Source organism: Myripristis murdjan, chromosome 21, assembly GCF_902150065.1.
Source record: "Myripristis murdjan chromosome 21, fMyrMur1.1, whole genome shotgun sequence".
NCBI classification, from domain to species: Eukaryota; Metazoa; Chordata; class Actinopteri; order Holocentriformes; family Holocentridae; genus Myripristis; species Myripristis murdjan.
The window spans coordinates 23,467,352-23,479,524 of record NC_044000.1 but is presented as its reverse complement, the minus strand read 5'-3'; the positions used below and the strand labels follow the sequence as shown (position 1 = coordinate 23,479,524).

Genomic DNA, 12,173 nt, shown 5'->3' with positions numbered 1-12,173 from the left:
GATGCAATAGGACATTTATATTTATATATATTTATATAGGACATTTTGTGCAATGCAGTGGTCTTCCAAATGAAACAGAAGAGATAAAATAATAAAATACAGATTAAAACAGTAACAGCATGAGCAACAAAAGTGCAAGAGATATCTTGAGCTTGCATTAAAAAAACGTTTATCCTGAAATCTCGAGGTAGATTGTTCCAGAGCCATGGGAACTGAAAACAGCCTTCCCATAAAGCTGGGACCAGATTTCATGATATTTCTGTCTATCATGTTGCTCTCCATGTCAGATCAGGCGCTCACACTGACATAAAATCAGGTCAACAGAGAGGACGTTCGAGACGCCATTTTCATCATCTAATGTGTTTTATTTATTATTATTTTTTATTTTTTTATTTTTTTTATTTATTTATTTATTTATTTTTTATTTTTTATTTTTTTTATTTTTATTTATTTATTTATTTATTTATTTTTTATTTTTTTAATTTTTATTTTAATCCCCAAACCCCTCCCCAGGGGGCCACTACCCCCACCGGGGCCGTTATTGTAAATAAGAGTCTGCTCCTAATTAACTCGCCTAGTCAAATAAAGGTTGATGATGATGATGATGTCACGTCGGCGGGTGACAGTAGGGGACAGGTCAAGAAATGAACAGTATAACAAAGAGAAACACGTCGTAGGAGTTGTCAAAGAAATCGACAAAAGCCAATAAAATTCTGACCTGCTTGACTTCATGTCAGGATGTTGCAGGCTCTCGGTTCTTGAAATGTCATACTAGACATTTAAAGCCGCCCAACCTTCGCACATGACCTTCATATTTCGGAATGACGCTGGAATTCATGTCTAATCTTTGCACAATGTAGCACTAAAAGCACAAAATCAGATCATTGCAGTTATGGCTGCAAAAATCCAAGATAGCAGTATTATCCTGGATTTCACTGTGGAATTTTATTGCACCATAAAGTTAAAAAAAACAACAGCTTCAAACCAAAAAAACATATCATTCCTCAAAACCCTATATTGCCTGAACTCTATCTGCAGCCTTTTTTGTTGTTGGGATCACAGAGAAAGGAAACTCAAGCAGATCTACGGCAGGGATCGATCTGGAAAAGCAAACTCTGTCAACAGTCATGCCAAAACGCTATGAATTTCCATTAAGTGATGCAGCCAATAGCCCATTCACCCTCTCTCAAGTAACAATGTTGTATACAGGCAGGAACATGCAGCAGCCTCAGTCCTTCTGTTTATTTGCTTGATAAATACAGCAACGCTCTGGAGCTGTTGAGAATTGGAGATCGGCAGGCGGGAAGCGAGTGTTTCTGCGTGTGTTTGTGTGTGTGTGTGATTGTGCATGCATGCATAAATACTCAGTGGAAAATTTCGTCTGCCCATGCTGAATTCAATTAATGCCCTCAGCCATCTAGATGGGCGAAACATTCTAAAAAGGACTATTTATTACTTTGTGCTCGGGCGCTGTCATTGATCCATCTATTCCGAGGGCCCTGGGGACCCCCTTGTTAAATATTTCATGGACTAAACTCTGATGGAGGTGCGTGTGCGCGTTTCTGTGTGTGTGTGTGTGTGTGTTACATTACCAACTTTGAGTTCATTTGAGAGACAGCATAAAATGAAGCGTGGAGACCGGGAACTAATCAAATCACTGAGACAGGAACACAAGCAGGGCACGATTTGTGTGTGTGATGTTCAGCCGGAGCTAAGGTTTATTGGGTTTTTTTTGTTTGTTTTTTTTTTTTCTTTCTACCCAAAGGAGTGTGTGCATGCATATATATATGTCGATGTGTGTGTGTGTGTTTGCCTGTGTTTTCAGATGCATTTCAAACTGCAGGGCACATGTGGCCTTCTGACCAGCAGCAGTCAATCAGAGCAATCCATCTCATTAGTTAATTATCTCCTGCCAGTCTGCTGCCTTCTCTCTCTCTCTCTCTCTCTCTCTCTCTCTCTCTCTCTCTCTCTCTCTTTCTCTACCAGGAATAAAAAAAGAAGTGAAGACCACCTTCCCGAGGGCAGCCCCATACTTCTGTCCTCTTTTCATCCTGTTGGAAGCAACCCTGATGTCATCAACTAATTATCCTCGGCTACACTGCTACAGGGCTCCCAGTCTTTCAAGGAAATAATTTTCCAAGATTTTTCAAGGACATAATCAGTGACGTCTGTCAACTCAAAATTCTTCTCCAGAAACTTACATCTCAGACTACATGTTGCTTGTGCCTAGTACATGCTGTACATGCATGGTATGTACAGGAATTTTTAACACGGTAACGACATGCTAACATCATGAAAATGTGCTGACAACGTCGTGACGATCACAGAGTGGGTTTTGGATGTTTTTGACCTGTTTGTCCCTCCATAGGACAGGTGACACTGAAGAAACATGCTGCAAAACACTGCAGCTGTGCACCAGTGAGTGTTGAAACAGGGCATCAGCAGCTAAAAAATGTGCAATGTGAGCCGAGGAAAACATTTGAATGTCAACTTAGCTGAGCTTTATATTTTTTTCCCAGGATCTCACCAATATTTCCATGACATTTTATCAGTTTTCAAATTTTCCAGGTGGTTTCCATGGCTAGGACTACAAAACTAGTCTATACATCTCCGTGTTTTCCAGGAGGTCTGGGCAAACCTGTGCTCGTCAGGGGACGTGAGGTGTGCCTGAAGGCTATAGGAGGTGATTAGCAGTAATTCCACAACAAAGACAGACATGGCACACTGTCCAAGAAAACAAATTCACACAAAAACATGGAAGAAGCAAGACACCTGTGGCTTTTAACCCCTTCAGTTCTTGGGGTTAATCATTGTTGTGCTGTCAAGCTTTTTGTTCAAACTTCAAATTCTACTGGAGAACCAAAGTCTCCAGAGATATCAAATATTTCCTGCTGAATTACAGGGAAATGTGTATAAAATGATGCAAGAGAAGGTATTTGCATATATCATGTAATGGTGCAGCCATAAAATCATAGTATCTTGAGTTTGTATTGGATTTCACTATAAACGTAGAGCAGCTTCAGTGAAGAACTGCAGCCAGTGTATGTGACACTAACCTACAAAATAAAAAAAAGAAAGAAAGAAATGTTGTCCTAACTTTGAAGCCAAGTAGATTTAAGGTACAATCAGCTAGCTAAGATGGCGTGTCCAATGTCATTTTATTAATAACTACAAAATTTACTTTCACAGACTTGCTTTTCTGTAAATGTGTTGAGTCCTCCACACTTTTATCCTGGTTTTGTTTTTTGCCTTTTACATAATTTCAAACCACATATTTGATTTTAATTAATTTATTTATCTTTTAATGGTTCCCGTTTGATGTTTCTTGTTATACGTGGCAAACTTTGGTTTAGATAAGCGTTGTGCAAATACTTAATAGTTAATAGTTTTAATTATGCACATGTGCTTACACATAAATCGACACAAATACATATGCACACACACACACGCAGACACGCACACACACTGGTTTCTTAATAAATTATCAAGCAGTGCTTGTTAGCCTTTTTCATTCTTTCCAGTCTTAGCAGCCGTTGCCAGGTTACCGTTTCCATGTTCGTCTCGCCCTGATTGCATTGATCCTCATCCACGTCTGTTTGTCCCTCTTCCTCTAATTCCTCTCACACGCTTTTCTTTCTCTCAGTCATGATGGTTTTCAGATCAGAACACAGCTTCTACATGTTCATGGTCATTCTTGCTCTGCCTCTCTCTTCTGTCTTTACTACCTCCGTTCTCTGCTCAGGCGACAGTGAAGGTCTTAATGAGGGTCTTACTGCTGTCTGTCAGCACGGTGAAGCTTTGGCACTTATGGCATTCTCTGCTAGGTCAGCGGCGCTCTGTTAAACTTGTATTACAAGTGTGTGTGTGTGTGTGTGTGTGTCTGTACTTGGCACTTCTATCTTTGTCTATCCAAGATGAAGTTTAGGCCTTGGGGGAAAAGACATTTGGCCAGGCTTCACTTCTTCAGTGAGCTAGTTTAGAATTAGATTTAGGACTTGAGTTTAGGATCATTTTAAAACAAGATTAGGTTCGCATAATCCTGGCAGTATCATTGCAGAGAACAAGAAAAGGACAAGTGTGCAGATAAAGGTTTGCGGGCTGAATTTGTTGAACTTATTGCAAATAAGCCCCCCGTGTTTTCCGTTTCTGCTTCATGTTGGTCTCAGTGAACAACCAGTACTCAGCCACGGTCGGTGCACATACTTTTGGGTGCACACACTTGACTGTGAGCAGATTTCAGGCAAATTTACCCTCTTCGATAATACTGCTAACTCAGTGCTGAAACCTGTGATAGTCACATTGTCGCTCCATGGCAGCAAACAGCAAAGACGGGAGAGCATCTCATGATTGACACAAACCCAAATATATTATATATGGTTGGAAATGTTTGAATTTGAAAGGAAAACAGCATGAAATGATTTAAACACCTTGATGTGCCGGAAGGTTTACAAATAACCGGCAGTGTGTATTTCACTCCGACTGAAGATCATTTTCTGTTGCACCAGCTGATCTGTCTGTATGTGTGTGTGTGTGTGTGTGTGTGTGTGACTGGAACTGGAGCACCTGTGATTGATTAATCTGCTTCACAGTGTAACAGCTCTGTTTTTTCAACAGACTTTATTGACACTGTCAACCAGGACAGGTGCAACCTGACAAGCTAATTGATACTTTTGAGTCTCCCGTCATAGCAAATAAGCTCCTTTTAGAGTTTTACTATACGTATGGATATCATAACAATATATTCATTTAAAAACATTATGAATTTCATCTTCAAGCGTTAAGAATACATTTAACCCTATAAAGCCTGAACTATGAAAGAATTGGCAGAAAATTCCAATTTTTTGAAATTGAACCCTTTATTTAGTCCGATAACAAAATATATGTAAAAAAAGAAAAATCAAAAAATATGTTATTACACGACCTTTCTGGTGTATGATATATGATATGTACTTGAAGTGCCAATGGTATGGTCCAGGGTTAACAGGGGAAGTGTTCAAAGGTATACAACAGGATTCTGGTCAAGTATTGATTAAACTGAAAACGAAAAACGGAATTGAAAATGTGTATCATATATGATACAAATGGCTTTATAGGGTTAAGGAATGTGTGCAATGACGGCCTTCACAATACAGCAAAACAAACGTGTCAGTATTTGTGCACGCACATCATGTGTCTATAATACAATTATTGTGCAAAATAATGTGAATTTTAAAGCATATTCCACTGTGGGCTGCAGCCAGGGGTATTACCCAGAGAAACCTGCAGCCATGCCTCAACATCAACAAGCACGCACAACTCCCCGATCTCATCAACTTGTAAATGAAGCGATCCACTTCTTTCTCCGGGCAACTGCTGACTGACGCTCGGAATGAAAGCAAAAGGGGATAAATGTCAAGTCGTCCAAACGTGCCGACGGCAGGGCCCATTGTCCGGCCTGCCAACTGGAAGCAAAGCGGCCACCTCAGCCGCCCGCTGACAGCTGTGATCCGAGCCGGTGGAAATGTCTGCTGAGCGTCTGTCAGGAGGCAGAGCCAGGTTAACAGCCAGGCCGCTTTGTGCTGCTGTCGCTCCTTCACTCCCGCTCCCGTCCTAATTCTAAATTTCTTTTTCTGTCTTACAAGCCCTCACTCTATTGCTCTGCCTCTATCTCACCTTCTATACATCCGTGTGTGCATATGTGTGTGTGTGTGTGTGTGTGAGGAAGAGATGCCAGAGCCATTCCAAGAGGTTTGAAATCAATTTCCCTGTCAACATACAGCATACCAATAGGTTTGATGACAACTTCTCACTGTAATCCACTGTAAATATTGACAATATTGACTCTCCTCATACCTGAATGCGTACATGAGTGCATCGTACATTTTTAACAAGTATTTCATCACGGTAGAGAGAAACAACAAGGGTTTTGACAAGTGGTGCACGCTCTTAGCAGGCGAGCCAGCGGGGCACTACCACCTGTATCATGCATTTTACTTCCATCATGACAAAAATGTCCAAAGATTTCTTTCAAGATGGTTCATTTCATGGTGAAAGGAGAAATTTGTGGACTGAGTACCAGTCTTTTAAGGCACTTCAGGTCCACAATAAATAAATAATAAATAAACAGAGAGCAGGGCAAGGAAGGAATGAGGAAAATCTGTGTGTTTTTCTGTAATGAACATCTAAAGCAATGATTGGCAGCTGGCAGCTTGAAGAATATTCATGAATTCAGAGAATGATAAGAGGGAAAAAAAAAAAAAATGTGTTCCAGTATTTAGGATAGCTAGCATTTTCTCGTCTTCCTTGAAGCAACACCAAAAACAACAGAGACGGGAGTAATTTTATTAGGAATGACTTACTGACCCTAAAAATGTTTCACCTGCGGCTCCTGGTGAAGTGCGTTCACTTTCCTCCCACGGCTAAATTACCTACAATCCCAAACAGGCTATTACTACCTAGTTTGCAGAGAGCCATATAAAAAATTCATGTAACACATTAGCGGCATAGATAATGGCTGGGCCGCTTTAAGCAGATGGAGTGAATTTCTAATTAAATCTCTGCTGTAGGACGGACGGAGGGACTGACTGGCACTTTTATCAATGAGTCAAGGAACCTGGACCGCCGAGGAAATAAAATGCACTTTCCACTCTGTTTGGATACTCTAGGCTATGGAGCTACCTAAATCATTTGTTTGACTGTGCGTGCGTGCGTGTGCGTGTGTGTGTGTGTGTGTGTGTGTGTGTGTGTGTGTGTGTGTGTAAAGGAGAGAGTGTGACCGTAATGGGATTAAAAAAAACTACCAATTCTATGCGAGTCGTCGGCCCCTATGGCAAGAGCTTAACCATAACCAAAGCAGCTATCTACTCTCTCTCTCTCTCTCTCTCTCTCTCTCTCTCTCTCTCACACACACACACACACACAATATTCTGTGTGTATGTGTGTGTGTTTGTGTATGAGCTAACTTGGTTGGAAATAAAATGCACCAAATTTAACACCAATGCTTTGCTTGCAGTGAATTATTTCCAGGCTTTATAGCTTTATAACTTCAAAAGATAACTGCAGCTGCAAGATTTCCTATCACCCGTTTTCTGTATAAATGTTGTTTAGCACGATCACACAAGCAAGTTATGCTAATGTTAGCCGTCTAACATTACAGAATTTGAGCGTTACGCAAGAGTGTAATGGCTGACGTGCGAATGTGGTACAGTATATGAGCGAGATAAGATTTAGAAGAAAACAAAAACAAAACAGAACAGCTGACACAACCAAAAAACGTGAGATTTTACTAGTAGAGTGGAGAGCTTTATTGTCACAAAATTAAAAGAACTGTCCATAATAATATCTAATAGACTTCTACTAACAGGCGAGACAAAATTGTGTTCAAAAAGCTCAGTGGCAACAGCTGCTGAAGATCAGACTGAACCGTGTCTGTTCATTTTACTTTACTGTATAGATTATGGTGAATCTGCCTCAGCACTTACCAGTCAATGTAATGTAATGTAATCATATTTTTTAAGCTGTTCTCGCCTCTTCTCTCCTCTGATCTGAACTCAGTTATGATGAAGGAGGGGGAAATGAGACAGAAACAGAAACAGACAAAAGAACAGAAAAGAGATTTCCTGCTCTGACAGCTTCCCCCTCCCTTCCTTTTCCTTTTTGTAAAGCATTTAGCATATAGTCAGATTTTACTCTTTAACACTGCGTCCATTACCTTTTTATTCCTTTTTTTTTTTTTTTTTTTTTTTACATATCTAAAGTGAGTATGAAAAGCTGCTGAAGTTACTTTGCAGTCACCAATAAACATGTAAAAGAGACCTCATGAGGCCAAGGATAAACAGAGCACAAAACACACATTTCTGAACAAAAGCTACAGTGCAGTGTCTCATTTCTTTCTGAGAAAGGATCATGTGAAAGCATCTTTATTGTCACTGAGACCCGGTCTGCCTCTTATCTCTTTTGTTTTGGTTCTACTTTCTGTTTTACATAATTCAGGTCTGTGGCACACTACGACAGCAGTGCAGCTTCACAGCAGGATAAAAAAAAAATCCTCACACCACGAAAGACCTGTCTGTTACTCTACTAAATATTCATCTCTCTCTCTATTACTGCTAAATACTTTCCTGACACCAGAAATGATTCTCAAATGAAAGAGTGATTGCTTTCCTTGGGAAAATGCAATTTAACTCGGAAACGTGGGCTCCTTCCTGGACGCCCAGACATTGAGCTCCATGCCTCCTGATGTGTTTCTGCCTGAGGCCTCGCTCCGAGCCGCAAGTCCTCTCCCCCATGCCATGCTCTGAAATCACCACCGCAACACTCCAGTGAACATGGATAGTCTCTGTTTCTTTCCATATCTATAAATTCTGTGTGGTATATGTTTTTTTTTTCTGTGTATCATTCACCAGTGTTTTCCCCTCAGGGAGAAAAGACCATTAGAAGTGCATTTAGTCAACGCTACACTAAATCTTTCTAGTGAAGCTGGTGCCAATACAGTTTATGTTGGCTTGCTGGTTGCTCTTCAAGGCGGAGCAGTCCTCAGTACTACATACTGTATATCACTAAAATGTAAATCATCTGGCTGAATATGCAGTATCATATATGTTTGGCCGACATGCAATGAGAAGGCAATACGTATTGCAGTTCCTATTTTTAGATAGTTTCTCCAACTATCAGAGCAGCACATCTACGGTGACCATATTTACAAACCCCAGAACCAGGACTCTTAAGTGCACTGCACATTTATGTACACACACATGTATGCGCTTATGCACGCATCAGGATGGGGGGCGATTATGTCATCATTTAGTACACCTGCCCACCGCACCTCTGAACAGCATGGACAGAGCCTAAAATCGTGAAAATCATGTCATCTTCCAAAATCCACCGAGACATGGCTTATTTGAAAACTAGCCTACAACAACACCAGTGAACACAAACATAAGGATTACATTGGTGTAATGTAACATATGCTGTGTTTATCAGATGCCTTTTCAAAGAAAACACAAGGTGTTTGTCCATGTGCACGAGCGCAGGTGGCCAGCTTATATTCTGTGCCGGCTATTTTTGCAGCTGCACAAAACATCGAACATTTTTGATGTAAGACATCTATGATTGTGTAAAAATGTGGGCACAAAGACACCCAAAAAGTGCTTGTAGAGCGTTTCTGAGGGGATCCGCTGGCAAAACCTATGTTGAACATGATGTCACTGACATCTAAGGGTCATAGCATCAAAAGTAGAGATCAGATCGCTTCAGTTCTGCTGAGACTCTGTTGGCAAGCAGTTTCCATCCTACGGCATTCAGTAGAGATCCTCCCAAAAAAAACAGCTTTTTACACTACATTTGCAACACATGAAAGCCAGATTTGTTTAACAACAGTATCATCGTGAATGGATTATTGGGGCTTATGAGGTTGCACTATGAAAACCCCGCGTCTTATTCTCCTCATTTGCATCACATCTCCTCACATGCACAAACATATGAATGATGAATGATGAGTTACTAGTTAATGTGATGTTATAGATGTTCTATGTTTTTGAATCACATAATCTAAACATTTATCATGGCATGGCAGCTTTTCTTTATTATGACTATGAGCATTTTGTCCTACTTATAATATATTCGTTATATGAGGTCATGACATGATTATATATGATACTAATGAGTGATGTCAGTCTGTAGTATAACCTGACTGATCGATGTGGGTCAACAAACCTTTTTAAGATGATCTCCTCTTTTGCCTGTAAAATAACCTGATGAAGGTCTCTGTGCCGAAACGTGGTTACTAAATATCTCTGGCTGCAGGGGAAGTGGACAGTGTTTTTTCGACCTACGCACCTGCCGATCCACAGGTAAAACCTTACAGGATTTACCCTCTAGTCCAAACACAATTTTATCATCATCAATGGACGACACCAAACAGGTAACGTTAGCCTACTGCAGAAGTTATCATTGACAATTAACATTAATCTAGCGTTTTCAAAGTAATGACATTAGCTGCCAGTGTCCTCGCTTATGCTCAATGACATAACAGATGCAACATTGCATGTAGCTTGCTGACATTAGCTACTTATGTAATGTTAATGTTATTACCAGCGGTTCTTCCCTTCCCCTGGTGGATTTCATGGATGCACCCATAATGTCAGCAGCTCGGGCCTTCTCATTTATTCCCTGTGTGGCAGTGTAAGACTGCAGGAGCTCATGTTTGCTACGGTACAGGCTGTGGAAATGCTACTGTATGTTATTTATTTGACGAGTTGTTTGTTTCTGCCGGAGCCTTCCAGGTTATGCCAGCCTGTGTTTAGTAGTCTGGTCTGGTGCGTAGAGGACAGTGTTGGAGAAGAGGGGTAGATGGAAACGGATCAATCTGACAAACATGGCCGGAGGCTCAGCAGCTGTAAAGCCTTGATGAATAATCTAACACACTGGCCTAGCAACGACGAGAGACGATTACAGGGTTGGACACTGTGTTTGTTTGCCTTTGTGCGTGTGTATGCATGTGTGTGTGTTTGTGAGAGAGAGAGAGAGAGAGTGAATGAGAGAGAGAGAGAGAAAAGCTGGGAGGTGTACTTGAGGTGTTAGCATTGATTGGTTAGCTCCTCTGCTATTGGATTTACCAAGGCTTGCCAACCAACTCATGATTGGATAATCCCTCTATAGCCCCCACTTGTGATTGGATTACATGGCAGCTGGAAGGCTTGGGGTGAGTCAGAACACACACACATGCAGACACACACACACACACACACACAGAAACAACATATACAACTTTGTAAACTCAAAAGTAGGAACGTACTTTTTTGGTTCTTTCAGTCGCGTACATCGCTGCTGTTATTGATACTGAAACTTGAGTCTGAGTGGCTTGAGGGACCAAAATATATGAAAGAAGATATGAAAAACACACGAGGGAGTACATCTGCAGGCTTTATATTAAAATCCAAAATACGCACTTTCATCGTGGTTCATTAAGAGTCAAATTTAGGTCAGACAAGCACTTCAACTCTCGTCTACCTGCATATTGTCAAACTTCATCACAGTTTCCAGCAGTGGAGAAAATCATTTTCAACAAATCACATCTGCTGTTCCGTGAGAATTGTGAACTCGATAAAAAGAGGTAGAAGTAAGAGCGGTTGTGAAAATTTCTCCACAAATATAAATGTTCACATCTCAGCTAAGACATCAGAAAATAACTTTTTTGTTTATAATCCATCTTTGGGGTGCTCCTGTCAACATCTGAGAGAAACTACTGGGTACCGCTGCAAATTCAAAAATTGGCAAAAAAAAAAAAAAAAAAAAAAAAAAAAGAGAGAGAGAGAGAGAGAATATTCTTGCCAGCTGTCTTTACACTTGCAATAAATTTAATTGCAAAAACACAACCTTTCCTTAGACCTTCATCAGGTGAGAATACATAAATTATAATTTAGCTTACATATCATAGGGCAGGATCTATGTGTGTGTGTGTGTATGTGTCTCTTTGAGTGTGTGTGTGTGTGTGTGTGTGTGTGTCTGGAATAGCAAAATTATTGCACAGTGGTTTGTGGTTGCTTGTATTCCCATCACTGCCAACCCGCAGGGCAGGAGACAGAGAGATAGTGGTTGGCCATGCAAGAAACACAACAGGGGTTGGACGTTCTGCAGAGACAGACAGAATGGAAAGACAGGAAGAGATGAAGACAGAAAAAAAAATCCAAAGAGGGCAAAGACAGAGAGCCAAAAAAAAAAAAAAAGAAAAGACAGAAAGACATCAACAGATAGAAATGACAGCAGGAAAAAAAAAACCCAGCGAAGAAGAAAAGAATAACATAATCAAAGACGGTACACACCACAGACAGTAGGATGAAACAGCGTGGTGTATAATTAAAGCCCGACCCCCTTCAGTGACCACACAAACAGTTTGTACATTTACAAACAAGACGAAATCACTTATTAACAAAGGAGACGAGGAACGACGACCGTAATTCCTGCCAGCTGAAAGAGACACAGCTGTACATCCTCATATCCTGACTGTGCACCTGAAACTCATTCAGACCAGCATTAAAGAAAGCTACACACACTCACACACTGCCTTTTTTTTTTTCCAGCTGCACTGCTTCACATCTGAATGGAGTGTTTTTAGAGAGAGAAAAATCCAGGCTAAAACACAATCAAAACTGTTTGAATACAGGGAACAGTGAGTCCTGTTTTTAAGCACTTTT

General features: G+C 40.6%; 1 protein-coding gene across 1 annotated transcript in view; it reads right to left on the bottom strand.

Annotated features, from left to right (window-relative positions):
* Positions 1–12,173, bottom strand: part of kcnh3 (potassium voltage-gated channel, subfamily H (eag-related), member 3) — a 124,238-nt gene that overhangs the window by 44,523 nt on the left and 67,542 nt on the right. The window lies entirely within an intron of this gene.